The following is a 25,709-nucleotide window of genomic DNA, read 5'->3' as shown; positions in this document are numbered from 1 at the left end:
TTTATATTTAAAGTGTTGATTTTATATATTGTGTTTGAAAAATTTGAAAATTATAATACTAATATACTATTAAGTATTTAAGTATTAATATAATACTATTTCCAAATCACGATTCAGTAAAATACCCCAATGAAGAATTCAATGCCCGTTAGTTATGTTTGTTAATTTGTTTATCGGGCTTATCGGTGAAAAGTAAAATACTTTCGATAAATTATAAAATACCAGAGCTCTAATATTTAGAAGGTCAGGAAATAAATGAAGATAACTTGATTTTTTTTCCACGTGTTCATCTCTCAACAACGTGTGTATTATTTCCATTGCAAAAAATACATTTATAACGAGAAATTTTTTAAAAGGCTCTTAAAATGACAATTCTAAAATACCTGATATGCCGACAAATAAAAAAAAATATCAACATTTTTTCGCAGTGGTTATTATAGATTCGCTGGTTGTTTTATAAAGGGATAACACAACCCCCCCCCCCCCCCGCCAACCCCTCCCTTCTCCTTTCGCTCACTCAAATGATTGTTTTTTCACCAGATATTAACGTTCCTTTATATTGACTGATTTTTGAAAATTGGAAAATCACCCCCCCCCCCCCCCCAAGAGCCGACTCTAGGACCGCCCCTGACTCGCGACACTATTTTTCGTCACCTGCAAGTCAAACCCTTTTACTAGAGGGGTCTTTAGTATTAAATGCAAACAAATTTCGGTGGATTACCTAAAGTTCATTTTAACCACAACATTTTTTGCATGTTTTAAAAATAAAGATTTCCGAGATTCAATACAGATTTTCACCAGTTCTCCTTTATTTGATCAAAACGTAAATTGGAAAGCGTTTAGTATACTTTTAACGAGCTAACAGGAAAGATTATACCTTCCAATTCAGACTCAATAAATGGGTTATGAATAAAAGTAAATTTTCTCGACAATACTTCATAACAGCGTTTTTAGAGATTTTAAACTTTCTGGACTTATACATCCCATAAGGATCACTCTGCAGAACGGGATTGTTCAAAACAAAATACCTTTCGTAATCTTTTCGCATTTCAGATGAAATTTTCTTACGCTCTTCAATTATAATGATAAAAAATAATATAAAAAGAGCTCTTCCGTGCAATGTTTTTGTGTTGTTCTTTGGGAAACTTTCAAAATCTGCTCATCCCTAATCTTAGAGTTTTAAATTGTAATGATCTTTCTTTGAAATCTTCAATTTTATCAAATTTAAATTCAATAATTGGAAAAACCGTTCAAAAAAAGATAAAAATATTTTTTTTTAAATTATCATTGTTATTTTACCTTATTGAAATAAAAAACAAGAAAATGCAAATTACTACGAAAAAATATATTATAATTTTATTAAAGTCCCCCTTTTCCGTAATATGAAAGTACCAAATAAGTTCAAGTTAAATTTAGATAAATTTTATCTAACTAAATATTTTAATTACAGAGTCTGCCTTTAAAAATATCACTTCTTATTAAGCCGCTAATGCTTTATTTTCTAAATTATTTTCTCTCTTAATTTTTGGTGAACTGACAGATAATAAGCTCCATAATCTGATGGAATCTTTATGTAAGTCATCTCGCTTGTTAAATAATCTTTGGTGGAGCTTGTTTACCACTAATTTGGAGAGAAAATGAATTTAATTTAATTTAAAAAATATTACCTATTTCTGTTGAAGTTAAGAACAAATAAAGTGCAGAGTTTTTATATTTTTTAAATAAATTTTTACATGCTGATTAATTTTTGTTTTTACACAAATTTTCGAAAATAAAATTCGAATAACAATAAGTAGAAGTATTGTACCAATATAACTCTGATAATGGTGTGATTAAAATATAATCTGATTATTCACAAACTTAATTTCAATTATTTTGAGCTTTTGTTTTCATTTTTTATTTGTTTCAATCGAAGCTGACAAATGCAATTTCGGACTACAAAGTCCAAAAAATACTAAATTTATGTTTTGTAAAAATCTTGTGAGTGATTTTGAAATATGGTGAATTTTCAGCTCAAAAAATATACAAATATTTTTTTACTTTCTCATCATCAATTTAGTGTATCTACTGAGCATGTATAAGCATATCTCCCTTCCAAACTCTTCAAAATTATACTAGTTTCCGCTTGAAGACTCTCAACGCTCCCAGAAAAGTGGAGCTAACTTTCAATACCACTTGTATGAAGTAACTAAATAACAAATATTCATTGCATAATACGTGATTGCAAAGAAAAACAGTATGTAAATTGATGTTATAATTGAGGAACATAAAAATGTTTTTCCTCTGCTTGATAAAGTCGGTTTTTTTAAATTTAAATGATGTAGAAGGAAATCATTCAATTCTGTCGTTTTGTGGCCCGCGAAGCTTTTTTTAGAATTGAATTTTATTATTATTATGGTTTTTTATAGACATTTTACCACACCCCAGGAGTGGTAAAATGTCTATAATAAACCATAATAATAATAAAATTCAATTCTAAAAAAAGCTTCGCGGGCCACAAAACGACAGACGCGGGCCACATGTGGCCCGCGGGCCGTGGTTTGGCCACCCATGGTCTAACGGGTAAAAAAAACACCATTTTCACGAATTTTTTTAAAGCTATCGTACAAACAAATGTATTCAAATTTTTTGCATTATACAAAGCATTGTTAAAAGAACATTTAGTAATTTTTTCGTAGAAAAATATTGAAAAATGAGCCGGTGACGGAGCACTTTCAAGGATGCCTTTTAGAAAACAGGATTTGCGGTGGACACTGTATCTCAGCACAGAATCATCTGAAGTAAAAAAATCAGTGCAAAATATTTTTTATAAATTTTTTTCTGAACCCCAACGATTTTGTTTCAATGTTTCTTCTCCAAAGCGCCCTAGCTTTAACTATCCACCTATCATTTCCTATCTTTCGATTTCATTCTTCTAGAGTTCATCTCGCCGAAATGCCATTAAAATATTATAACGTATTTTATATGTAGAAAATATGTTCCAAATTTAAAAAGAATCGGTGAAATAGTTTTCAAATGACGATGTTCACTGACTTTAAAAATGTGCTTTCGCGTATTTCGTTTGAAGTTTCTGCTCTAGAATTCTTGCAGTATTAGATAACAGGAGATAAAGGCCTATAATTTCTACAGTTTTGCTTCGATTGACTTGAAAATTTGACACAACATTCTAGGAATGTTTTACAATAAGAAAATAAAAAAAAATAAAAAAAATCGATTTTTTGAAAGTGTTAGACCCTACTTCCCCCTTAATCATCATTAGTTTGTTTTAATCTCGCGTACGTACTATCTTCCTATAGAAAAGCCAACCAATTAAACTCGAATCATCTTCTTATTTAATCGATCTAAATCCCATTGTCTAAATTTACTTTGCATTAAAAGTGGTCGCTACAGTAAAATTCATAACATTTCAATTTTACGATTGAGATTTCGTGACATTATAATATATTGATGTCGCCGTAGCATTTGCAAAAAAAGAATGTCATTCTTGGTATCGAAATTTTACTAGTTAATGGTAAAATTTTCATAAATACTAGTGCTTGGAGGTATTAATAATATGTACGTAAACCTCCTACATTGATTCTTTCAATCCTCCCGCCAAGTCCATTGCCCGCTACCATATGTTCCAACTATCTTGCTGATGAAATTAAACACACAGATTTAGCAATCGGGCCACGGCAAATACGAAACACAAGCCCCACACTAGAACTCGTGCGCGCCGCCCGGTGACTAAAAGAGAGCCGCCTCAGATCTTTTGGAGGGCCGCCGCGAGCTGCATTGTGAGCCGCTGCCTGCTGTTCTGTTAACCAAAAAAGAGACCAGATTTCGGATAGCGCATCTCGTCGCCGAGAACGAGTGGAAAAGATAGAGGGAGCGTGTTTTTGATTAGAGCGAGAGTGCGTCAACAGCCAGAACGCAAACGATGAAGTGTTTTGCACGAGAGAAATGGTTTACGTGTGTTGCGCGTGGCTAAAAGAGTGCGTTTTTTTGAACCCTGGCTACACCTTTCAAAAAATCAAAGAAATTTTTTTAAATTATTAAAAATTTTATTGTTTCGAGGGCTTTGAGGGCCCTCGCTGGCAGAAGGTCGGGATCTTAAATAATCATACCCATTTTGATGTATTAAACCATCCAAAGCTGTTCGTAGAATATCCGTTGAAATATATTTCAAAGCTACCTGGTAGTTTGCGTGTGTGTCCCTGGCCACAAATATTAACTGATTCTGATGATATTTAATCCATTATATACATAATTTTCTCTAGTTTCTCAATATTACAAAATTAAATCAAAATGTTTAACTCTTTAACTCTTTCTTAAATTACGTAAATTATGCGACGACAGTACAGTTCCTCCTGCTGCTAGGTGGTAGATTTAGTGAGCGACAAGAAGAGAGCAAAATGATTTTATACTAATCCCGTGACTACGTGAGCGGTGCAAGATTTGTACACCAACCTGCTGAAAATGTGTGCCAATCTGGTTGAAACCTGACAGCTTTCAGTGAATTCGAAAAACGTTGCTACAAATTTTCGAAACACTATACAAAAAGTTAGAAAGAGAATATTCTAATGAATCTCTAGGTATATAAAAAGTAGCCAATGTGAGTTAAAACTTAAGAAAAATTATAATGACAAAATCTAGTAAACCCAACAACACGAGGGGGAGCTCAAAAAATGATAAAAAAAGATGTGAGTTTCATTACAGTATACTGAAGAACTGAATTTTTTGAAAAACCAAGTAAGTTCTATGAAAACAATACTCAAGATAACGAAAACAAAATTGAATTTAGAAAATCGTTCTTTTTATACGTATTTATGTAAACGAGATACAGCGATGCAAATACAAAATTGGGTGTCATTTTTAAAGAAAGAATTTTCTCTACCGGGAGTTTCGGGAAAGCGGCCAAAACTTTCTTTGGCCCCCAAAAATTAAAAATCCATGGATGGATTTATTCTAGACAATTGTAAATGTTATAAAATCGACGCAACTTAGAAATTGAGAAATTAGAATAAATTATCTATACAATGAACAAAAAATGATTTAAAACGGTCTATAGTAGTATATAGTATAGTATAGTAGTTATTATTGTTTTTTTGAGGGAGCACTTCCCAGGAGCAGTCACAGGAATTTGACTGGTACTACAGATTGTGTCACTCTCCAAGGGAGCTTTTGAAATCAAATTTTTACAATTTTGGAAGAGTTATGATGATTAGAATGTGAGCATCGAGTCATACATATTGACCCGAACAGCTTTGGAATGTTAAAAATTCTCTCATATCAAATTAAGTTCCATTGGTTGCTAAGTTTTAAAGCATTACAACAAAATTTATATGGATTTCTTTCCTTCCTTCCCCTCTTCAGTAATACGCAAGGGTCTATAGCAATCATATTAACATACCTCTTACCTAAATACCTTTCCATGCTTGATTCCATTTTTTTGGCTTTGTTAATATAAATTGAAAGCTTGAGCTTATAAAATTGTATTAGGCCCAACTCCCTCTTCCTATTTATTTGTATACTAACTGGAAGGAGGGTGGTGTGTCAAATAATCATAGAACCAAGATTATACCAAAAAATGTATGGAAGCCTTTCTCCTCCCTTCCTTTATTCCCAATCCTATCCTGTTGAAGCTCACGAGTTATACAAAAACCTAAAAGAGAGGTCCATCTCCCTTTTTATCTCCCCATTTGGATGGAGAGGTGAGTATTTAATATTCATAGAAATATTTCTTGTACCCAAATACCATTTGATGTCAAATTTGGTTTCATTAGCTCGATTAATTCTCGAGTTATGCAAAAAAAATATATGAAGCCCTCCATCCCCTTTTATATTACCCCGCAGAAAGAAAGGAGAGGCTTAAATTTATCTAAGAAAGATTTTTCGTATTCAAATAGACTAACATGCCAAGTTTGGTTTTATTTGCTCGATCAGCTCTCCAGTTATGCCGTAAATTTTAAGGGAGCACCTCTCTTACAATCCCCACCCATTTTTATTTACTCATTTAAAAAATAACAGCTTTAATATGACTTGACTGTAAATTTAAATTACGGTCATACACGTCAAACTATCCTGGACTATTAAGTAAGCATCGGAATAACTTGAATTTAGAAAGTCCAAATTTTTTCCCATATTTAAAATCACTATTTCTATGTATTTATGACACGGGAATTAAGAGACACCGAAAATATAACAAAGGAATTTTATATAATTTAATACCCCTTCCACAAACTGGGCGCCAGTGCCCCAAAACCAGAGCAACTGGAGTGCTTCCGCAAATCCTTGCCTTTGATAGTCAAGCGCCATAAAATTTCATCTGTTACCTCACACTGAAAATCGTTACCACATGTGGCACCGAAAATATGGGAATTCCACCTACCTACACACTCACACCCACCCGATGGGATACCCTGACTCGATTCTCAACCTTAAACATTGAACCGGACTTGCAGGATGCCTGAAGACAAACTTCCGCGTGGAGCTTCACATATCCGGAGCTTCAAACATCCGGAAAGAAGGACGATAAATCGTGGAAAACCATTGCTTTAGTCGGAGTAGCGGAGAGTAGAGTTAGAGCTACTTTCTCAACTGATGTGGACCTCGGCAGGTCAGTCGCAGCTCCTGTAATCAGTCCTGAAGGAAGGTTAATACCGGTAGAGTTGCGACTGTGTCTGTTGATTTAGGACTTCCAACGTTTCCGAATCGGCCAGCAACCATGCACCGGACTTTGTTTACTTGACTCAAACACACGCGCTGGCTGGATTGTGACAAACCCAAACCGGGATGATTACCCCGGTTATTCTAACAACTAAATTTGATTCCACATCTGCGACAGAACAAGTTGTTCGTAGTTGGGTTCCAGAAAGTTGAAGCTCAGGCCAATTCTCGGGAGTACACACATTAATTAGATCATTATTTTGATAGGTTGAGCTCATAATTATAAGTTGAAATTAGTTGCCGAGAAATGAGGGCTGTTGAAAACAAAACTCAAACTAGCTGCTGTTCACAAAACATTCTAAATCTGAGGAAACGATACATTTCTATTTAATTCTTTGGGGAAATGATCCTTCATTACGGATAATAATAATATTTAAGCATCAAAAACTGAACTGTGCTTCAGGTACAAAAAATCAACAATCCAGTTTTAAACAATTTCGGTACTAGCTTAGAAGCATTTATCAACCAATTTTAAAAAATCTTAAGCTTCCGGCAATATCTAAATGAAATGAACATTAAAAAGGGATTGTGCAAATATATCACCCAAAGCTGGTTAAAGAGAAAATACAATCATCTAAGTCAGGAGTGAGCAACCGTTTAAATAAAAACAAACTCGTTAATTATTTGCAGAATAATATACATTCGCTAAGCAAAACGAAAAATACTAAATTGGTAAATGTAACATCTATTTTTTCTAATAAAAAAAACAAACAAATAAATGTATAATTCATTAAAAATCTTTATGAAAAATTTTACATCGTATTTATTTACAACCCAGACAATACCTGCTAAAATCAAGCACGTGACGAAAATCAATGCAGCATTTGATGTCGTTTTTGAAATACGAAAATGACAAAAATGACAAAAATGACAAAAATGACAAAAATGACAAAAATGACAAAAATGACAAAAATGACAAAAATGACAAAAATGACAAAAATGACAAAAATGACAAAAATGACAAAAATGACAAAAATGACAAAAATGACAAAAATGACAAAAATGACAAAAATGACAAAAATGACAAAAATGACAAAAATGACAAAAATGACAAAAATGACAAAAATGACAAAAATGACAAAAATGACAAAAATGACAAAAATGACAAAAATGACAAAAATGACAAAAATGACAAAAATGACAAAAATGACAAAAATGACAAAAATGACAAAAATGACAAAAATGACAAAAATGACAAAAATGACAAAAATGACAAAAATGACAAAAATGACAAAAATGACAAAAATGACAAAAATGACAAAAATGACAAAAATGACAAAAATGACAAAAATGACAAAAATGACAAAAATGACAAAAATGACAAAAATGACAAAAATGACAAAAATGACAAAAATGACAAAAATGACAAAAATGACAAAAATGACAAAAATGACAAAAATGACAAAAATGACAAAAATGACAAAAATGACAAAAATGACAAAAATGACAAAAATGACAAAAATGACAAAAATGACAAAAATGACAAAAATGACAAAAATGACAAAAATGACAAAAATGACAAAAATGACAAAAATGACAAAAATGACAAAAATGACAAAAATGACAAAAATGACAAAAATGACAAAAATGACAAAAATGACAAAAATGACAAAAATGACAAAAATGACAAAAATGACAAAAATGACAAAAATGACAAAAATGACAAAAATGACAAAAATGACAAAAATGACAAAAATGACAAAAATGACAAAAATGACAAAAATGACAAAAATGACAAAAATAACGAAAATGACGAAAATTACAAAAGTGATGAAAATGACGAAAATTACAAAAATGAGAAAAACTACAAAAATAAACAAAAATCAGAGCTCAAAATAAGATGGGTTTTTTGCGGAGTTTTCCACGGCAGATGTTCATATATTGACAATCTACATTAGTTTGGAAGCATCGTTTTTACAAATTTATAAGCTTAAAACACTTTTAAAATTGCATAGTTTTTTTTTGTCTTTCTTACAAAAAAGAAATAAAAATTGATCAGATCGACCTATCAGAAGTCAATCCTTAAGTTTAAATTTTCAAACTGAATCGATCCAACGGCCGTTTATCTGAATCGATTTTGGAAATCGAATAATCCTTGTCTGGATTAATGTCAAGAATAAAATTAAATTGAGAATGAATATATTAGTTTGGTAACTAAAAGAAACGAAACTGAACAAAAAATATAAAATTTGTTTTCGAGGATTCAAAAAAAATCCAACAACAATATCATAATATGAAAATCGAAACACAACTTCAACTTGCACATTTCCGCTGCATAAATTTAAATCAATGGTTTGAAAATTCCTTGCCTCAGCATAATTCCTCACAGTCTTCCATCGTGGATGGCATTGATAGTGGAAAAGGAAACGGAAACTTTTTCTTACCCTTTCCTCTCTTTCGCAAAGATTCATATTTCGATCCCATCATGGATGGAGCAAAATATGGGGTGGGGGTAAAGAAAATGCATTGCCAGCATCCCATCACAAGAGAGTGGGAGTGGGCAATTGGATTTCCCGTTCTGTGCCATTGTCGGTGAATAAATCAATTATGTAAATAACTGTTGTTGTGTCGCACAGGTTCAGTTCGCTAGCGGAAAAAAAAAACCAATGGAAACTTATTCACTCGATGATTAATGATTCTTGACATTGTGGTGGTTTTGCTTTCGAAACCGATGACTGAGTATGACAGGGTGAGGGTGAATCTACTTTGTAAAGGTAATTATTTTTCAGTTTTTTCCTTTTCCATTGCCTTGGGAAAATTATATTTAGCCTTTTAATTGCAATGCAATTGCATTCACATATATAAATGATAAATACTTCAAAGACTTTTGGTGTTGTGAATATCAATATCGAAATAAGGATAACTACACGAAAATTTCATCAATGCCCATTTAAATCTAGCAACTCCTAGCTTGACTCTACATGGTGATTTGTTCATTTTCTGTCACTCTCAGGTACCATATCATATATCACAACACGGATGAAACAAAATACCTGTATTTTCATCGGACGATCAAAGAAATTCCACTTCTGTCATAGAACATTTGCAGTGCACGTCGTCGTCTAGTTATAATGACAGTCTATTCCTAGAAATATTCATCTCAACATAGCTATAGTTTGTTTTCACATAAGCAGAATAACCATCAACATTGAGATAAACTTTTTCTTCAGGAAATCAATAAACTTGATTTGGTATCATATAAGTGTAAAAAAACAAGGATTAAGGAGGGAAAATGAAGCTTTCTGCTTAAAATATTTTGAAGATCATAATATTTTCGAGAGAAACATTATTTAATATGCATCACTTTTTTTTTTTTTAATTTTATTGTAGACCTTTAAAGACATCATGCATAATTTCTGACCACATTAATCTTAGGATTAGGCAAAAACGAGTCTGCAAACTTTCTAAGAGCGCAGTCATTCATCAGTCTCCAAAATTGGAACCACATCAGCTCAAGTTTCCAGGTATCAATATTTCAAACTGAAAGCGCACAAACCATAATCCGGTCCTTCGAAATCGCTGAAAATAATACCAAAAGATAAACGAAAAAGTTTCAACGTTTTGACGGAAAACTGAATCCTGTCACGTTCGGAAGACATCAGAAGGTCCAAGTCGAGACTGAGTGAGTTGCAAGAAAAAAAAATAAGGCAAATTTGAGCCAGCAATTTCCATGATGATCAAACAAGCCAGCACTTACGCCCCCATGCATACTTGCTTCCTTCATGAGGGCCAAAGCAAATTTGAACATACGCATCTCTTGGCTCTGCTCTGCATGCCAACGGAATTCATTATTGCTTGTTTCGCGTGAATATTGATGGGGGAGGGCTGAAGCGCAGGTGGACTAAGAGGGAGGCAGTTCTGGCAACTCAGGCAGCTGCGTGTATACATTAATTTCGTTGCAGCATAATTACATTTGTAGGAAGGTACTTTGACGTGGGCGTTGTTAAAATTAAATAAAGAGGAATTTCTGAAAAAAATATTTTCAAGGTTTTTCACATTCAAAACAATGAAAGAATCTACTTAATTTGAAAGTCATATTAAAACATGTTCAAATTAATTACAAGTTATATGAATCTATATATAAAAAAATTTAGTAAGAAAACTGAAATTTAACACCAACAGCAAACCACAATCGAAAACCATCATAGCAAGGACATTTTTGCAGATGTTTTATTTCTTTTTGTGATGAATTTAATTTTTTCGTCTCATTTTCTTCACATTTTGCACATCGTTTGTCAAGTTTTTTTTTACTTATTTTTATCTTATTTTTGGCATTTTTCTTAATTGTATCATTTTTATGTTCGTTAATTTTTTATAAGGGTGTATTCGATAAAACACTTTGTTTCATGAATATCTTTTGCATGCATAGATGGAAATTGATGAAATTTTCATTGAAACTACCTAGAAATATAATGTGTACGTGCACTGAATTTGGTGACAATATGTCAAGTGGTTTTTAAAACAGCGTCCTATACTGAAATTCACTAACAAAATTTTTTTGGGCAGGATCGATCAAATTACTCAGTCTTTTCTCTCCCAAAATCTTCAATAGGTAAATTTGTCAATGTTTGAATTGGATTTTGTGGTTTTCTGGAATTATTTTGACTCAAGTATTTGGTTTAATTTTGTTTCGATTTTGTCTTTAATTTGACAAATATTTGGTCTCAATGCAGTCCCAATGTTGTCATAGTTTAACTTTTACATAGTTAAATTTTTGTTTTCTATATTGTGGTTCCATGTGATCAATCAATAGCCATTCAAATGTAACGTATTGCAATAACCAATCATATTAAAACCTCTCACCCCTCATACGTAACACATTCTTATAAAATTTTCCATTGAAAACAAAAAATCCGTAACAAAATTTTGCATTGAAACATTTGTAACTTTTGTGATTATTGTCATTTTTGTGATTCTTGTGATTTTTGAAATTTTTCTCATTAGATAATTATTGTAATTTTTGTAATTTTTGTAAATTTTGTAATTTTTGTAATTTTTGTAATTTTTGTAATTTTTGTAATTTTTGTAATTTTTGTAATTTTTGTAATTTTTGTAATTTTTGTAATTTTTGTAATTTCTGTAATTTCTGTAATTTTTGTAATTTTTGTAATTTTTGTAATTTTTGTAATTTTTGTAATTTTTGTAATTTTTGTAATTTTTGTAATTTTTGTAATTTTTGTAATTTTTGTAATTTTTGTAGTTTTTGTAGTTTTTGTAATTTTTGTAATTTTTGTAATTTTTGTAATTTTTGTGATTTTTGTAATTTTTGTCATTTTTGTAATTTTTGTAATTTTTGTAATTTTTGTAATTTTTGTCATTTTTGTCATTTTTGTCATTTTTGTCATTTTTGTCATTTTTGTCATTTTTGTCATTTTTGTCATTTTTGTCATTTTTGTCATTTTTGTCATTTTTGTCATTTTTGTCATTTTTGTCATTTTTGTCATTTTTGTCATTTTTGTCATTATTGTCATTTTTGTCATTTTTGTCATTTTTGTCATTTTTGTCATTTTTGTCATTTTTGTCATTTTTGTCATTTTTGTCATTTTTGTCATTTTTGTCATTTTTGTCATTTTTGTCATTTTTGTCATTTTTGTCATTTTTGTCATTTTTGTCATTTTTGTCATTTTTGTCATTTTTGTCATTTTTGTCATTTTTGTCATTTTTGTCATTTTTGTCATTTTTGTCATTTTTGTCATTTTTGTCATTTTTGTCATTTTTGTCATTTTTGTCATTTTTGTCATTTTTGTCATTTTTGTCATTTTTGTCATTTTTGTCATTTTTGTCATTTTTGTCATTTTTGTCATTTTTGTCATTTTTGTCATTTTTGTCATTTTTGTCATTTTTGTCATTTTTGTCATTTTTGTCATTTTTGTCATTTTTGTCATTTTTGTCATTTTTGTCATTTTTGTCATTTTTGTCATTTTTGTCATTTTTGTCATTTTTGTCATTTTTGTCATTTTTGTCATTTTTGTCATTTTTGTCATTTTTGTCATTTTTGTCATTTTTGTCATTTTTGTCATTTTTGTCATTTTTGTCATTTTTGTCATTTTTGTCATTTTTGTCATTTTTGTCATTTTTGTCATTTTTGTCATTTTTGTCATTTTTGTCATTTTTGTCATTTTTGTCATTTTTGTCATTTTTGTCATTTTTGTCATTTTTGTCATTTTTGTCATTTTTGTCATTTTTGTCATTTTTGTCATTTTTGTCATTTTTGTCATTTTTGTCATTTTTGTCATTTTTGTCATTTTTGTCATTTTTGTCATTTTTGTCATTTTTGTCATTTTTGTCATTTTTGTCATTTTTGTCATTTTTGTCATTTTTGTCATTTTTGTCATTTTTGTCATTTTTGTCATTTTTGTCATTTTTGTCATTTTTGTCATTTTTGTCATTTTTGTCATTTTTGTCATTTTTGTCATTTTTTGTCATTTTTGTCATTTTTGTCATTTTTGTCATTTTTGTCATTTTTGTCATTTTTGTCATTTTTGTCATTTTTGTCATTTTTGTCATTTTTGACATTTTTGTCATTTTTGTCATTTTTGTCATTTTTGTCATTTTTGACATTTTTGTCATTTTTGTCATTTTTGTCATTTTTGTCATTTTTGTCATTTTTGTCATTTTTGTCATTTTTGTCATTTTTGTCATTTTTGTCATTTTTGTCATTTTTGTCATTTTTGTCATTTTTGTCATTTTTGTCATTTTTGTCATTTTTGTCATTTTTGTCATTTTTGTCATTTTTGTCATTTTTGTCATTTTTGTCATTTTTGTCATTTTTGTCATTTTTGTCATTTTTGTCATTTTTGTCATTTTTGTCATTTTTGTCATTTTTGTCATTTTTGTCATTTTTGTCATTTTTGTCATTTTTGTCATTTTTGTCATTTTTGTCATTTTTGTCATTTTTGTCATTTTTGTCATTTTTGTCATTTTTGTCATTTTTGTCATTTTTGTCATTTTTGTCATTTTTGTCATTTTTGTCATTTTTGTCATTTTTGTCATTTTTGTCATTTTTGTCATTTTTGTCATTTTTGTCATTTTTGTCATTTTTGTCATTTTTGTCATTTTTGTCATTTTTGTCATTTTTGTCATTTTTGTCATTTTTGTCATTTTTGTCATTTTTGTCATTTTTGTCATTTTTGTAATTTTTGTAATTTTTGTAATTTTTGTAATTTTTGTATTTTTTGTAATTTTTGTAGTTTTTGTAATTTTTGAAATTTTTGAAATTTTTGTAATTTTTGTAATTTTTGTAACTTTTGTTATATTTGTAATTTTAATAATTTTGGTAATTTATGTAATTTTTGTAATTTTTGTAATTTTTTAATTTTTTAATTTTTGTAATTTTAGTAATTTTTGTAATTTTAGTAATTTTTGTAATTTTTGTAATTTTTGTAATTTTTGTAATTTTTGTAATTTTTGTAATTTTTGTAATTTTTGTAATTTTTGTAATTTTTGTAATTTTTGTAATTTTTGTAATTTTTGTAATTTTTGTAATTTTTGTAATTTTTGTAATTTTTGTATTTTTTGTAATTTTTGTAATTTTTGTAATTTTTGTTATTTTTGTAATTCATGAAATTTTTGTTATTTTTGTAATTTTGGTAATTTTTGTAATTTTTGTAATTTTTTTCAATTTTTGTAATTTTTGTAATTTTTGTAATTTTTGTCATTTTTGTTATTTTTGTAACTTTTGTAATTTTTGTAATTTTTGTAATTTTTGTAATTTTTGTAATTTTTGTAATTTTTGTAATTTTTGTAATTTTTGTAATTTTTGTAATTTTTGTAATTTTTGTAATTTTTGTAATTTTTGTAATTTTTGTAATTTTTGTAATTTTTGTAATTTTTGTAATTTTTGTAATTTTTGTAATTTTTGTAATTTTTGTAATTTTTGTAATTTTTGTAATTTTTGTAATTTTTGTAATTTTTGTAATTTTTGTAATTTTTGTAATTTTTGTAATTTTTGTAATTTTTGTAATTTTTGTAATTTTTGTCATTTTTGTAATTTTTGTAATTTTTGTAATTTTTGTCATTTTTGTCATTTTTGTAATTATTGTAATTTTTGTCATTTTTGTCATTTTTGTAATTTTTGTAATTTTTGTAATTTTTGTAATTTTTGTAATTTTTGTAATTTTTGTAATTTTTGTAATTTTTGTAATTTTTGTAATTTTTGTAATTTTTGTAATTTTTGTAATTTTTGTGATTTTTGTAATTTTTGTAATTTTTGTCATTTTTGTAATTTTTGTTATTTTTGTTATTTTTGTAATTTTTGTAATTTTTTTATTTTTTGTCATTTTCGTATTTTTTGTAATTTTTGGCATTTTTGTAATTCTGTTATTTTTGTAATTTTGGTAATGTTTGTATTTCGTCATTCTTGTCATTTTTGTCATGATTGTCATTTTTGTCATTTTTGTCATTTTTGTCATTTTTGTCATTTTTGTCATTTTTGTCATTTTTGTCATTTTTGTCATTTTTGTCATTTTTGTCATTTTTGTCATTTTTGTCATTTTTGTCATTTTTGTCATTTTTGTCATTTTTGTCATTTTTGTCATTTTTGTCATTTTTGTCATTTTTGTCATTTTTGTCATTTTTGTCATTTTTGTCATTTTTGTCATTTTTGTCATTTTTGTCATTTTTGTCATTTTTGTCATTTTTGTCATTTTTGTCATTTTAGTCTTTTGTCATTTTTGTCATTTTTGTCATTTTTGTCATTTTTGTCATTTTTGTCATTTTTGTCATTTTTGTCATTTTTGTCATTTTTGTCATTTTTGTCATTTTTGTCATTTTTGTCATTTTTGTCATTTTTGTCATTTTTGTCATTTTTGTCATTTTTGTCATTTTTGTCATTTTTGTCATTTTTGTCATTTTTGTAATTTTTGTCATTTTTGTCATTTTTGTCATTTTTGTCATTTTTGTCATTTTTGTCATTTTTGTCATTTTTGTCATTTTTGTCATTTTTGTCATTTTTGTCATTTTTGTCATTTTTGTCATTTTTGTCATTTTTGTCATTTTTGTCATTTTTGTCATTTTTGTCATTTTTGTCATTTTTGTCATTTTTGTCATTTTTGTCATTTTTGTCATTTTTGTCATTTTTGTCATTTTTGTCATTTTTGTCATTTTTGTCATTTTTGTCATTTTTGTCATTTTTGTCATTTTTGTCATTTTTGTCATTTTTGTCATTTTTGTCATTTTTGTCATTTTTGTCATTTTTGTCATTTTTGTCATTTTTGTCATTTTTGTCATTTTTGTCATTTTTGTAATTTTTGTAATTTTTGTATTTTTTGTAATTTTTGTAGTTTTTGTCATTTTTGTCATTTTTGTAATTTTTGTAATTTTTGTAACTTTTGTTATATTTGTCATTTTTGTCATTTTGGTAATTTGTGTAATTTTTGTAATTTTTGTAATTTTTTAATTTTTTAATTTTTGTAATTTTAGTAATTTTTGTAATTTTTGTAATTTTTGTAATTTTTGTAATTTTTGTAATTTTTGTAATTTTTGTAATTTTTGTAATTTTTGTAATTTTTGTAATTTTTGTAATTTTTGTAATTTTTGTAATTTTTGTAATTTTTGTAATTTTTGTAATTTTTGTAATTTTTGTAATTTTTGTAATTTTTGTAATTTTTGTAATTTTTGTTATTTTTGTAATTTTTGTAATTTTTGTAATTTTTGTATTTTTTGTTATTTTTGTAATTTTTGTTATTTTTGTAATTCATGTAATTTTTGCTATTTTTGTAATTTTGGTAATTTTTGTAATTTTTGTAATTTTTGTAATTTTTGTAATTTTTGTAATTTTTGTAATTTTTGTAATTTTTGTCATTTTTGTCATTTTTGTAACTTTTGTAATTTTTGTAATTTTTGTAATTTTTGTCATTTTTGTAATTTTTGTAATTTTTGTAATTTGTGTAATTTTTGTAATTTTTGTAATTTTTGTAATTTTTGTAATTTTTGTAATTTTTGTAATTTTTGTAATTTTTGTAATTTTTGTAATTTTTGTAATTTTTGTAATTTTTGTAATTTTTGTAATTTTTGGAATTTTTGTAATTTTTGTCATTTTTGTCATTTTTGTAATTATTGTAATTTTTGTAATTTTTGTAATTTTTGTAATTTTTGTAATTTTTGTAATTTTTGTAATTTTTGTAATTTTTGTAATTTTTGTAATTTTTGTAATTTTTGTAATTTTTGTAATTTTTGTAATTTTTGTAATTTTTGTAATTTTTGTAATTTTTGTAATTTTTGTAATTTTTGTAATTTTTGTTATTTTTGTAATTTTTGTAATTTTTGTAATTTTTGTAATTTTTGTAATTTTTGTAATTTTTGTAATTTTTGTAATTTTTGTCATTTTTGTCATTTTTGTAATTTTTGTAATTTTTGTCATTTTTTTAGTTTTGTTATTTTTGTTATTTTTGTCATTTTTGTTATTTTTTTATTTTTTGTCATTTTCGTATTTTTTGTAATTTTTGGCATTTTTGTAATTCTGTCATTTTTGTAATTTTGGTAATGTTTGTATTTCGTCATTCTTGTCATTTTTGTCATTTTTGTCATTTTTGTCATTTTTGTCATTTTTGTCATTTTTGTCATTTTTGTCATTTTTGTCATTTTTGTCATTTTTGTCATTTTTGTCATTTTTGTCATTTTTGTCATTTTTGTCATTTTTGTCATTTTTGTCATTTTTGTCATTTTTGTCATTTTTGTCATTTTTGTCATTTTTGTCATTTTTGTCATTTTTGTCATTTTTGTCATTTTTGTCATTTTTGTCATTTTTGTCATTTTTGTCATTTTTGTCATTTTTGTCATTTTTGTCTTTTGTCATTTTTGTCATTTTTGTCATTTTTGTCATTTTTGTCATTTTTGTCATTTTTGTCATTTTTGTCATTTTTGTCATTTTTGTCATTTTTGTCATTTTTGTCATTTTTGTCATTTTTGTCATTTTTGTCATTTTTGTCATTTTTGTAATTTTTGTAATTTTTGTATTTTTTGTAATTTTTGTAGTTTTTGTAATTTTTGAAATTTTTGAAATTTTTGTAATTTTTGTAATTTTTGTAACTTTTGTTATATTTGTAATTTTTGTAATTTTGGTAATTTATGTAATTTTTGTAATTTTTGTAATTTTTGTCATTTTTGTCATTTTTGTAACTTTTGTAATTTTTGTAATTTTTGTTATTTTTGTAATTTTTGTAATTTTTGTAATTTTTGTAATTTTTGTTATTTTTGTAATTTTTGTCATTTTTGTAATTTTTGTAATTTTTGTAATTTTTGTAATTTTTGTAATTTGTGTAATTTTTGTAATTTTTGTAATTTTTGTAATTTTTGTAATTTTTGTAATTTTTGTAATTTTTGTAATTTTTGTAATTTTTGTAATTTTTGTAATTTTTGTCATTTTTGTCATTTTTGTCATTTTTGTAATTATTGTTATTTTTGTCATTTTTGTCATTTTTGTCATTTTTGTAATTTTTGTAATTTTTGTAATTTTTGTAATTTTTGTAATTTTTGTAATTTTTGTAATTTTTGTAATTTTTGTAATTTTTGTAATTTTTGTAATTTTTGTAATTTTTGTCATTTTTGTAATTTTTGTTATTTTTGTTATTTTTGTAATTTTTGTAATTTTTTTATTTTTTGTCATTTTCGTATTTTTTGTAATTTTTGGCATTTTTGTAATTCTGTCATTTTTGTAATTTTGGTAATGTTTGTATTTCGTCATTTTTGTCATGATTGTCATTTTTGTCATTTTTGTCATTTTTGTCATTTTTGTCATTTTTGTCATTTTTGTCATTTTTGTCATTTTTGTCATTTTTGTCATTTTTGTCATTTTTGTCATTTTTGTCTTTTGTCATTTTTGTCATTTTTGTCATTTTTGTCATTTTTGTCATTTTTGTCATTTTTGTCATTTTTGTCATTTTTGTCATTTTTGTCATTTTTGTCATTTTTGTCATTTTTGTCATTTTTGTCATTTTTGTCATTTTTGTCATTTTTGTCATTTTTGTCATTTTTGTCATTTTTGTCATTTTTGTCATTTTTGTCATTTTTGTCATTTTTGTCATTTTTGTCATTTTTGTCATTTTTGTCATTTTTGTCATTTTTGTCATTTTTTGTCATTTTTGTCATTTTTGTCATTTTTGTCATTTTTGTCATTTTTGTCATTTTTGTCATTTTTGTCATTTTTGTCATTTTTGTCATTTTTGTCATTTTTGTCATTTTTGTCATTTTTGTCATTTTTGTCATTTTTTGTCATTTTTGTCATTTTTGTCATTTTTGTCATTTTTGTCATTTTTGTCATTTTTGTCATTTTTGTCATTTTTGTCATTTTTGTCATTTTTGTCATTTTTGTCATTTTTGTCATTTTTGTCATTTTTGTCATTTTTGTCATTTTTGTCATTTTTGTCATTTTTGTCATTTTTGTCATTTTTGTCATTTTTGTCATTTTTGTCATTTTTGTCATTTTTGTCATTTTTGTCATTTTTGTCATTTTTGTCATTTTTGTCATTTTTGTCATTTTTGTCATTTTTGTCATTTTTGTCATTTTTGTCATTTTTGTCATTTTTGTCATTTTTGTCATTTTTGTCATTTTTGTCATTTTTGTCATTTTTGTCATTTTTGTCATTTTTGTCATTTTTGTCATTTTTGTCATTTTTGTCATTTTTGTCATTTTTGTCATTTTTGTCATTTTTGTCATTTTTGTCATTTTTGTCATTTTTGTCATTTTTGTCATTTTTGTCATTTTTGTCATTTTTGTCATTTTTGTCATTTTTGTCATTTTTGTCATTTTTGTCATTTTTGTCATTTTTGTCATTTTTGTCATTTTTGTCATTTTTGTCATTTTTGTAATTTTTGTAATTTTTGTCATTTTTGTCATTTTTGTAGTTTTTGTAATTTTTGAAATTTTTGTAATTTTTGTAATTTTTGTAACTTTTGTTATATCTGTAATTTTTGTAATTTTGGTAGTTTGTGTAATTTTTGTAATTTTTGTAATTTTTTAATTTTTTAATTTTTGTAATTTAAGTAATTTTTGTAATTTTTGTAATTTTTGTAATTTTTGTAATTTTTGTAATTTTTGTTATTTTTGTAATTTTTGTAATTTTTGTAATTTTTGTAATTTTTGTAATTTTTGTAATTTTTGTAATTTTTGTAATTTTTGTAATTTTTGTAATTTTTGTAATTTTTGTAATTTTTGTAATTTTTGTAATTTTTGTAATTTTTGTAATTTTTGTAATTTTTGTAATTTTTGTAATTTTTGTTATTTTTGTTATTTTTGTAATTTTTGTCATTTTTGTCATTTTTGTAATTATTGTAATTTTTGTAATTTTTGTAATTTTTGTAATTTTTGTAATTTTTGTTATTTTTGTAATTTTTGTCATTTTTGTCATTTTTGTAATTTTTGTAATTTTTGTAATTTTTGTAATTTTTTTAATTTTTGTAATTTTTGTAATTTTTGTAATTTTTGTAATTTTTGTAATTTTTGTAATTTTTGTAATTTTTGTTATTTTTAAAATTTTTGTAATTTTTGTAATTTTCGTAATTTTTGTAATTTTTGTAATTTTTGTAATTTTTGTCATTTTTGTAATTTTTGTCATTTTTGTAATTTGTGTAATTTTTGTAATTTTTGTAATTTTTGTAATTTTTGTAATTTTTGTAATTTTTGTAATTTTTGTAATTTTTGTAATTTTTGTAATTTTTGTAATTTTTGTTATTTTTGTAATTTTTGTAATTTTTGTCATTTTTGTCATTTTTGTAATTATTGTAATTTTTGTAATTTTTGTAATTTTTGTAATTTCTGTAATTTTTGTAATTTTTGTATTTTTTGTAATTTTTGTAATTTTTGTTATTTTTGTAATTCATGTAATTTTTGTTATTTTTGTAATTTTGGTAATTTTTGTAATTTTTGTAATTTTTTTCAATTTTTGTATTTTTTGTAATTTTTGTCATTTTTGTCATTTTTGTAACTTTTGTAATTTTTGTAATTTTTGTAATTTTTGTATTTTTTGTAATTTTTGTAATTTTTGTAATTTTTGTAGTTTTTGTAATTTTTGTAATTTTTGTAATTTTTGTAATTTTTGTAATTTTTGTAATTTTTGTAATTTTTGTAATTTTTGTAATTTTTGTAATTTTTGTAATTTTTGTAATTTTTGTCATTTTTGTAATTTTTGTAATTTTTGTAATTTGTGTAATTTTTGTAATTTTTGTAATTTTTGTCATTTTTGTTATTTTTGTAATTTTTGTTATTTTTGTAATTTTTGTAATTTTTGTCATTTTTGTCATTTTTGTAATTATTGTAATTTTTGTAATTTTTGTAATTTTTGTAATTTTTGTAATTTTTGTAATTTTTGTAATTTTTGTAATTTTTGTAATTTTTGTAATTTTTGTCATTTTTGTAATTTTTGTAATTTTTGTAATTTTTGTAATTTTTGTAATTTTTTAAATTTTTGTTATTTTTGTAATTTTTGTAATTTTTGTAATTTTTGTAATTTTTGTAATTTTTGTAATTTTTGTAATTTTTGTAATTTTTGTAATTTTTGTAATTTTTGTCATTTTTTTAGTTTTGTTATTTTTGTTATTTTTGTAATTTTTGTTATTTTTTTATTTTTTGTCATTTTCGTATTTTTTGTAATTTTTGGCATTTTTGTAATTCTGTCATTTTTGTAATTTTGGTAATGTTTGTATTTCGTCATTCTTGTCATTTTTGTCATGATTGTCATTTTTGTCATTTTTGTCATTTTTGTCATTTTTGTCATTTTTGTCATTTTTGTCATTTTTGTCATTTTTGTCATTTTTGTCATTTTTGTCATTTTTGTCTTTTTGTCATTTTTGTCATTTTTGTCATTTTTGTCATTTTTGTCATTTTTGTCATTTTTGTCAATTTTGTCATTTTTGTCATTTTTGTCATTTTTGTCATTTTTGTCATTTTTGTCATTTTTGTCATTTTTGTCATTTTTGTCATTTTTGTCATTTTTGTCATTTTTGTCATTTTTGTCATTTTTGTCATTTTTGTCATTTTTGTCATTTTTGTCATTTTTGTCATTTTTGTCATTTTTGTCATTTTTGTCATTTTTGTCATTTTTGTCATTTTTGTCATTTTTGTCATTTTTGTCATTTTTGTCATTTTTGTCATTTTTGTCATTTTTGTCATTTTTGTCATTTTTGTCATTTTTGTCATTTTTGTCATTTTTGTCATTTTTGTCATTTTTGTCATTTTTGTCATTTTTGTCATTTTTGTCATTTTTGTCATTTTTGTCATTTTTGTCATTTTTGTCATTTTTGTCATTTTTGTCATTTTTGTCATTTTTGTCATTTTTGTCATTTTTGTCATTTTTGTCATTTTTGTCATTTTTGTCATTTTTGTCATTTTTGTCATTTTTGTCATTTTTGTCATTTTTGTCATTTTTGTCATTTTTGTCATTTTTGTCATTTTTGTCATTTTTGTCATTTTTGTCATTTTTGTCATTTTTGTCATTTTTGTCATTTTTGTCATTTTTGTCATTTTTGTCATTTTTGTCATTTTTGTCATTTATGTCATTTTTGTCATTTTTGTCATTTTTGTCATTTTTGTCATTTTTGTCATTTTTGTCATTTTTGTCATTTTTGTCATTTTTGTCATTTTTGTCATTTTTGTCATTTTTGTCATTTTTGTCATTTTTGTCATTTTTGTCATTTTTGTCATTTTTGTCATTTTTGTCATTTTTGTCATTTTTGTCATTTTTGTCATTTTTGTCATTTTTGTCATTTTTGTCATTTTTGTCATTTTTGTCATTTTTGTCATTTTTGTCATTTTTCTCATTTTTGTCTTTTTTTTCGTTTTTGTCATTTTTGTCATTTTTTTTTCTCATGCGCAATTAAATATGTTTCTGTTGAACGGTGATAAATTTCTCATCATCAGCAATTATTTTCTGAAATTCAACAGAATTTCGTTTTGTGCAGTTCACTCATTAAACTATATCATTCCAATTTATTACCTACCCATTCACTCGGAATATTGAAAATTATATTGAACCAATTAATGCTGCGTGACAAGGAAAAAAACCGCAAAACTATCGGACGGAGGATAAACTGTTGGGTTCAAACTGTGCCGCTGCTGCGAGTAGGCCGCCCAATAAAGTTCGGTTAATGCATAATTAAATCACACCCTACCAGCCCAGATCGCTCCATTTGTTTGACAGCTTTTCCATCGATTGGGTGGTCCGTGGAATTTATGCGCATCGGATCATGAGAGCCAATTTTCTTTATGTGCGTGCATATGCCTACGTCAAAATCGGCACGCAAAACGGATTATTCCATTAACCTTCTTTTTTAAAAGAAAGCTTTCGATCGGTTAAATTTAATCGGTGTCTTTTTTAAGCTTTCATTGAAACTGCACAAAAAATAAACAAATGATCACGAATTGTAAGTAAAATTCAGTTGCAACAATCTACTCCTAAAAAAAGTGAAAAATTATATAGAAAAACTGTGGCTCCAGAGAGTTAAACGATTCAGATTTGGGAATAACATACCCACATTAACTGATCCAAACAAAAATTTTAAACGCTTTTCAAACATTCAAATGAAGAAAAAAATTCACTCCACTGAAAAAGTTAAAAAAAAATAAAACATAGAATCTGTGGCTCCAGAGAGCTCAAATAGATTAGAGCACTCTGAGGCCACAGATTTTCAGTTTCATTTTCAGATAAAACAATGTCAGTCAAAATTGTAAAATCAAATCAATTTTGAATTCAGTGTTTGTTTTCAGGATAAGATTTTTCCAAATTCATATATCCAAATATTATAAATAATACTTTAATCTTTGAAGTTAGGAAAATCTCATCCTGAAGTCAAACACTGAAAACAAAATTTATTTGTTTTTACAATTTTGACTCAAATTGTATTATCCGCCATCTTGGTCAATTTATTGCATAACACCAACCAGAAGAAATCCGCACATGTTTGTTCGTTTATTCCTTCAAGGTTCAACCCAACGACCCCTGAGAGAAATTGATACGAGGTCATTGATTTGCATTCAGCACCAAAAGCCCTAATGTGTAAATATATCCGGACGTGACATTTCACGTTCTGCAGAACCACACCTGTTTGTTTGCTCGGAGATTTGGTGATGGCATCTGTTGGACCAGAATGATTTATGTAATTTACCTGAACTGTCCACACTGTCTCGTTGAAGCTCCAGGGACCAAGTCCGGGTCAGTGTTCGATTTTATCCAAACAAAATATCCGCAGCGTTCCGTGAATGATCACTTCTGGGTCCCCGACAACATACAGATATTGTACAAATATTGACTAACGATGATCACTCAGCCAGCAGTAGCTACAGCTTCTGGCGTTGATTGGAAGCGTGGGTTTTTTTTTATTTTCAAACATACATTTGAGAAGCTCATTCAGCACCATTCACTGCACATGACGGAAATTAGCTTTCCGCTTTTTATCATTTGCTTTTTCACGGTGGCACACACGAAGCACATACCCAACTACGACGAGCACACTCTAATTAATTAACTTTGCTTGCACAAACATCAACGGGGTGGTAGCAAATATTTGTCTTTGCTGTTAGATGTGGTTGCTCCCGTGAGTAGTTTTATTTGAACAGGAAACGGATGTAGAATAATTCTGAGGCGATGATTTCTGCAGGATTAAAGCTGAGGATACTAACGTAGCACTAAATCCGTTTGAAGATGCTCAATGAGGAGCAGAACTCCTGGCGGAACACAAGAGTTGCGATGACGAGCTGTTATGAACTGCCAAAGCACGATACCGCGAGCCGCGAGATTAAATTTCCACGAAGCGCAATCAAATTCCAAAATGCCAGCAGCCTTTTTTTCCTCTTGCTGTTTCATTACACTCAAAGGTCAGACCAAGCCTATTCCATCCTCAAGATGCTCATTTTCCTACTAAGGAGCACTTAATCTTTTCGGATATCCTTGAATTCCAGTGTCGGCGCACAAAACTTGACTCTTATGCGAGCTGAAGAACTAATTAAAAATCTCTCCTAACTGCTGTCGCTTGCCTTTTTCGCACTTTTCCCCCCGAAGGATGAGCTGGAGGTATCTACTTGACTTGGCTTGGCACGTAACAGCACAAAAAAAAATCTCCATGAATGATGGTCGGCCGCTGATGAAATTCACTCCTCACTAAAGCTCACTTACAAACTCACACATACACACCCTCACACTTAGCACTAATTAGCGTAGAATGAAGGGAAAAATCGCGCGTCCTTCTGGGGCACGTAACAGCAGCATCCTTTTTTTTCCACACGCAATCACATTTGTCCCAATCCGAGCCAACCGACGACGCTCGACTAAGACGACGACCATAAGAACCCGACAGGTTGAGTTCAAGCAGGACACACTACCGTCAGAAAAAAAAACCGTTACAAAATCCGTGGCTCCATCCTTTAAAAAAAACCACTCAAGCAATCAAAAAGGAAAAAGAATCCTTCCACCGTCAACCCTGGAACGCACAATTTGAACAGAACAGCTTCTTACAATTTGCTTTCCTCGCCTCAATAGTAGTTGAAAGTCCAAAGACGGAGGACCGGGGGATGGATCAATTACACACTGACTGTGACTGTCTTACCCCTCAAATAAAAAAAGGAAAATTCAAACTGTCCCAGAGAACAGCTATCCAAATATCCGCCGACCGTCTGTCCAGGAATCTGGGGCACCCCGGATGAGATGATGATGTTCGACGCGCGTGACACGACCTGCTAGACTGAATTCAAGTGCACCTCGACGAAGGCTGGGAGGTCCTGCTGTCTGATCAGTGCGCTACTAATTGAGTGAGTGACTTTTCTGGCCCCATATTCGTGGACTAACATGGTAAAGCCACTTTCGGATGATTATTTGTGACAGCAAACCACCCGGGGTTGAGTTCCTGTTCGTCTCACGTTTTGGGAGAGCATTCGAATGGAGAGGAAAACTTTTCCGGATGCTGCGAGAGATGCTCGATTGGGAAAAAAGCTGAGATAAAAGCTCGTCTTGTGAAATTCATGGAAGTCGATGGTGGAATGAATTTTTCAAAGATTTAAATCATCGTTCGTTTTT

General features: G+C 27.2%; 1 protein-coding gene across 10 annotated transcripts in view; it reads right to left on the bottom strand.

The window, feature by feature from the left end:
* Nucleotides 1-25,364, bottom strand: part of LOC129744023 (uncharacterized) — a 724,779-nt gene extending 699,415 nt beyond the window's left edge. For all 10 annotated transcript variants that reach the window (XM_055736329.1, XM_055736331.1, XM_055736338.1 and 7 more), the window contains exon 1: nt 23,806-25,364. The gene's annotated coding sequence lies outside the window, so the exon portion shown is untranslated. The remainder of the gene's footprint in view (nt 1-23,805) is intronic.
* Nucleotides 25,365-25,709: the final 345 nt, after the last annotated feature.

This window comes from Uranotaenia lowii, chromosome 2 (genome assembly GCF_029784155.1).
Source record: "Uranotaenia lowii strain MFRU-FL chromosome 2, ASM2978415v1, whole genome shotgun sequence".
Taxonomy (NCBI): Eukaryota; Metazoa; Arthropoda; class Insecta; order Diptera; family Culicidae; genus Uranotaenia; species Uranotaenia lowii.
The sequence above is the reverse complement of the archived record's forward strand: the minus strand, read 5'-3'. Positions and strand labels throughout refer to the sequence as shown.